Raw genomic sequence first — 5,221 nt, 5'->3', positions numbered from 1 at the left:
TATCCCACTCTATTTATAGTTGATTTTTATATCTTTTAAAAAGTTTTTTTTTTTTTTTTTAAATTGGGGTCCTTAGAAAATACATAGTGGGAAGAGTCTGTTAGGTGTATGAAAGGAATTTTATTAATCTCCTTAAAGGAAGAACCTTGAAGTGGTCCATCTGCCCACATTTTAGATGATCATTTTATATGTGCAATTTAGACTTTCATAATATGATAGGTTTCATCTAAGGTGTATACATTGTCTCATAATTATACTAGCATCAAAAATTATTGGAAAGAAAAGAAGAAATGAACCTCCTTTTGCACTTTACCTATATAAACAAGTGAATGAGTGTTGTATACTAAACATGCACATGTTTATAATAACTGAGGTGAGATTGTCCTTACTCATTGGCCAATGGACAGACCAAGTGGAAAAAGTAACCACACCTAATATTTACTGAGCATTTGTTATTTGCACTCACTAAAGGAAACACATCACTTTTATTAATCCTCACCTGAAATCTCAGAGGCTGTGACTGTTATTAGTTTGTAGATGAAGACAATAAGGCTCATAAAGACTATGGCTGTGCGAAAGCCCCCGTAGCTAACAATTCCATTCAATCTGACTCTAGACGATACACGTTATTTGGATAGACCTCACTGGCAGTTGTCAGGAGGGTGACTTGAAAGAGCATTGAATGAATTCAAGAAACCAAAGAAGGAACTCTTACAGGTACAGTTCCTTTACCAGTTACTTGTCCAGGTAAGAGGCATCGGTAGCTAGGTCTAGAATTCTGAGGGTGAAATTAGAGGAAAGCAGATGGGGATGGTCAGGTTTTGGAGATAGATTCCTTAGGGATATAGGAAGAGTAGTACTGAGGATAAGCCCTGGGTTTTTCCCTGACATTTATGAAATATGCATTTGGCCTTTGTCCTTGTTTCTGGCACAGAGCTTCTAAAACTCTTGGAATTTCCTAAGTGATGAAGCAATAAAGGTGTCTTTTGTTATGTTGATGAGATAATTTTTGGACCCCACCTAAAGATGGAAGGGCTGGTTGCTAGCTGAGCCAACCATGCAATTAAAGGGTTGGAACTTTCAGTCCCAAGCTCTGACCTCTGGGGAAGGGAGAGGGTCAAGGGATTGGAGGATGAATCATTTACCAATGGCCAATGATTTCATCAATCCTGCCTATATAACGAAGCCTTTATAAAAACCTAAAAAGGACAGGATTCAAAGAGCTTCCGGGTTGGTGAACATGTTGACGTTCCGGGAGAGTGACTTGCCTGGAGAGGACATGGGAAATCCATGCCCTTCCCCCTGCTTTGCCTCCTGTGTCCCTTCCATCTGGCTGGAGTTCTGTGAGTCACTCTAACAAATTAATCAAACCCCAGGAGGAGGAGATTTTGGGAACCTTCTATTTATAGTTGGTCAGTCAGAAGCATAAGTAACAACCTGGGCTTGTGACTGGTGTCTAAAGAGGAGTCGTGGAGGGCAGTCTTGTGGACTGTACCCTTAACCTGTGGAACCTGAAGCCATCTCCAGGTAGACAGTGTCAGAATTAAATTGAATTGTGGGGCAGCCAGTTGGTGCCCTGAGATCTGCTTGGTGATGTTAGGAGGACGCCCTGCCCCACAATCCCCTACACAATGTTTGAATTGAGTCCAAGGACCCCAAAATACATGACAAGGATAAGTGATGGAGGAGCAGCTATAGACAAAAATATCCATCAAAGCCTAGTCATCTGACTCCTTGTTAGAGGAAAGCCAATCAGAATCAGTGAAAGGTCAGAATGATGAAATATTTGAAAGGAAACAGTTTTATTATTTCCTGGAAATAGAACCAGACTATAAAATTATTCCCTGGTCTGCCCTGAGCACTTGTTTAATAAAGTATTGGAAATGGTTTACAATTCACAAATCAGTTGGACCGCAAATGGTGCTTGTCAAGTATTTGATGGTGATTAAAAGCAGTTTGTTTTTCTAAGCAGTTTAAATATTCCCTCTAGAAATCTTGTTAAACTCTTCATTTACTTCCCAAAGTCTTTCTCTTTAAAAAAGGGAAAACATAAACTTAAGTTGAGCCTCTGTCTTAATTAATGAGGCTTTACTCAATTAGGAAATATTGACCGCTGCATTAGCCTGTGTCTTCCTCTGTGGTCAAAAGAGGCGCTTTTCACCAGGCTCTTAAACCTTAGCTGGTATCAGTGATTATTTTAACAACTGTTCCAGTTAGTATTTTGCATCTGCCAAGTAGACTGATAGGAGTAGGGTGGGGATAAGGGACAAAGTCTCACAGCCTGCCTTGCCTAGAAAACTAGCCTAGATCATGGAACTATGTAGTTGTGGGCCTATTTCCTCTAACATCTGTTGAATACCTACCTACATATGCCAGGCTTCCACACACACTATCTTCTTTAGATCTCACAACCACCAGACATAGAGTATTTTATTCTGTTTATTTTACAAGTGATATAACCAACACTTTAAACCTGCATATCCAACTACCTGATGTACCTTTACCTGCACATCACACAAGCAACGGCCCAAACAACTCATTCTCCTTTTGACCTCCTCCTTTCATTGGTGTCAGCAGCATCTATGCATGATTAGAAATCTACTCATTCTTGATCCTTCCTTCTCTTTTTTCTACATTGTATGTCCTAGCCTATCAATTGCCAAATGTTAATGGTTTCACTCCTACATATTTTTGTATTTTTTAAAAAATCCTCTGTATTAGTTTCTTATGGCTGTTGTAACAAATAACCAAATATAGTGACTTAAAATAACACAGATTTATTCCCTTACGATTCTGGAAGCCAGAAATCTGAAATGAGTCTCTTAGGTCTGAAATCAGGGCGTCAGTAGGGCTGGTTCCTTCTGCAGGCTCCATGGCAGAATCCATTTCTTCAACTTTTATGGTTTCTGGAAGCTGCCTGTTATTTGTCTTTTGGCTGCTTCCTCCCACCACATCGACTTTTTTCTCCCTATATCCCTAATCGCATGGTCTTCTTCCTCTTGTGCAGTTAAATCTCCCTCTCCTTCTCTCTTATAAGAGTACTGTGATCACAATTAGGGCCCACCTAGATAATCTCTCCCTCTCAAGATCCTTAATCACATCTACAAAGTTCTTTTTTCCGTGTCGGGTAACATTCACAAATCCAAAGAATTAGAGTATGCACATCTGTGGCAGCTGTCTTTCAGCCCAACACACACCTCTTGCATGGCTCATTCCGTCCTCATCTCTTAACCTCCTAGCTGGTCTCCTTGCATTTAGTTTAATCTGTCCTCCCTCCCTTCCACCCATGATTTAGAACTGAACCCTGGAAAGTTTGTTAAAAATACAGATGCATGGGCTCTGCCTCTGGAAATTTTAATTTAGAAAGTCTTGTGGATCTGTACTTCATAAATCCATCATCATAATGATTTAAATGAATAAAAAAAGCTTTATACTTTGGAACTTGACAGCTCCAAAATTTCTAAATAGGAAACTCATGATAGATTTTTGTTTTGGCTCCCCTGTGAACTTATCTGAGACTGTTTACATAGCAAGCATATTGCTTTTGCATTGATTGCATGTTACAGATTAATGAAAATAGCAGTTTTCTAAACATGTTTTTAAGTAGATATTATATTAGTTTTTTTTTTTTAATCGTTTTTAAATTAGAAGTCGCTTTATGGTGTTGATGGAAATTATAGGGTTGGGGAGTGGTGCTTAAACCTTCCTTCTCCATAGCAGACCTATCACCCTACTGCTTCTCCAGGTCATTCTGATGCCTATAGATTTTTGGAACCTCTGATTCGGACTATAAACTTCTTGAGGACAAGGATTGTATCTTGTTCTGCATTAAATCCCAAACTCCTAGGACAGTGGCACACAGTGAGCATTGAATTGACACTTGAACAATTTTGGGGGTGGGGGTAGAGGCACAGAGCCCCCTTGCAGTTCAAAAATATGTGTATAACTCGACTCCCAAAAACTTAACTACTTGAGAGGGGGAAAAAATGGCATAGATGATAGAGGCTCATCTATCTGGCAACCAAATCAAAGTTGTGACAGAGAGAAGGAACAAGCAGCAAGAAAAAATCACCTGGGATCTAGATGAACGAGCCATACAACTTTAGGGAGAAATCCAAGAAATCTCCCTGCAATGGCAAAAGGTAGGACAAGGTGAGGATGCGAGGCTGCCCAGTCTAGCAGCTGAGTGAGAAGGAGGCGGCAGCAGCGGTAGACTCCTCTTAAAGGAGCCCCATCCACAAGCAGATTTTTCGCAGTGACAGACCTGCTTGTTCTGAGCACCAGTGCCTATAAGTCTGTGCTCAGGGGGCACCAGGGACTTACAGGGAGACATGTCAGAGTGAAGGCTGAGATGAGACTCGCTCTGTACAGAAATGCCAGCAGTATCCATTGTTCCCTGTTGAGCCCTCCCCCCTCCCAGTGTGCAGACACAGCATTGCCATAGCCCTGACATCATCAAACTGGATAACAGAAGTCACTCTGCCCAGAGGATTCCCTGAAAACCCACCTCCCGTAATTCATGGCCCCACCCAAAACACATTCAGGTGTATCCTAGGCGAGTCAGGTGTTTCTTACTGAGCAGCACGTAGACTCACACTGATGGCTGCTGGCCTCTGTCTGGTGTGGCCTTCTGAGGCAACCATAAGCATAGCATCTGTGTATTGCTTGCTGAATCTTAACAGGTGGCCCTGGAGAGGCAGAGGCTTGGGCAAAATTTGGCCTGCAGCAGCTAACCCCCTCTCAGGACCGTGCCACTGGACACCTACTTCACAAATCTACACTATTAAGATTGGGAGACTTAGGAGCTTTGCTTAGAACATAGAAATGCATATGGAAAGGCAGCCAAAATGGGAAGATGAAACAGAAATCATATAAGAGAACTGAATAGAGATCCAGATATAATGGAGTCAAGTAATCTAACAGTGTTCAAAACACTAGATAGAAAAATGCTCAATGAAATTTTGGGAAGTGTAGATAAATTTAGTGAGAACTCCAACACAGAAATAAAAAACATAAAATGGAAATGGAAATTATAAAAGGGAACCAAGAGGATCAAATGCCCTACCTAGATGACGGGAAAGCCAAGAACACTCAATCAGAATGTCAAGAGATAAGATGCCAAGACTATAAAAATAATTTAAGGCGCATATGGGACACTATTAAGGGCCAAAATATTCATCCGATTGCCATATCTAAAAGAAAACAAAATGTCGAACAGTTA

The sequence above is a fragment of the Rousettus aegyptiacus genome, unplaced genomic scaffold, assembly GCF_014176215.1.
Source record: "Rousettus aegyptiacus isolate mRouAeg1 unplaced genomic scaffold, mRouAeg1.p scaffold_m13_p_4, whole genome shotgun sequence".
Lineage (NCBI taxonomy): Eukaryota > Metazoa > Chordata > Mammalia > Chiroptera > Pteropodidae > Rousettus > Rousettus aegyptiacus.
This window is presented reverse-complemented; position numbering follows the sequence as displayed.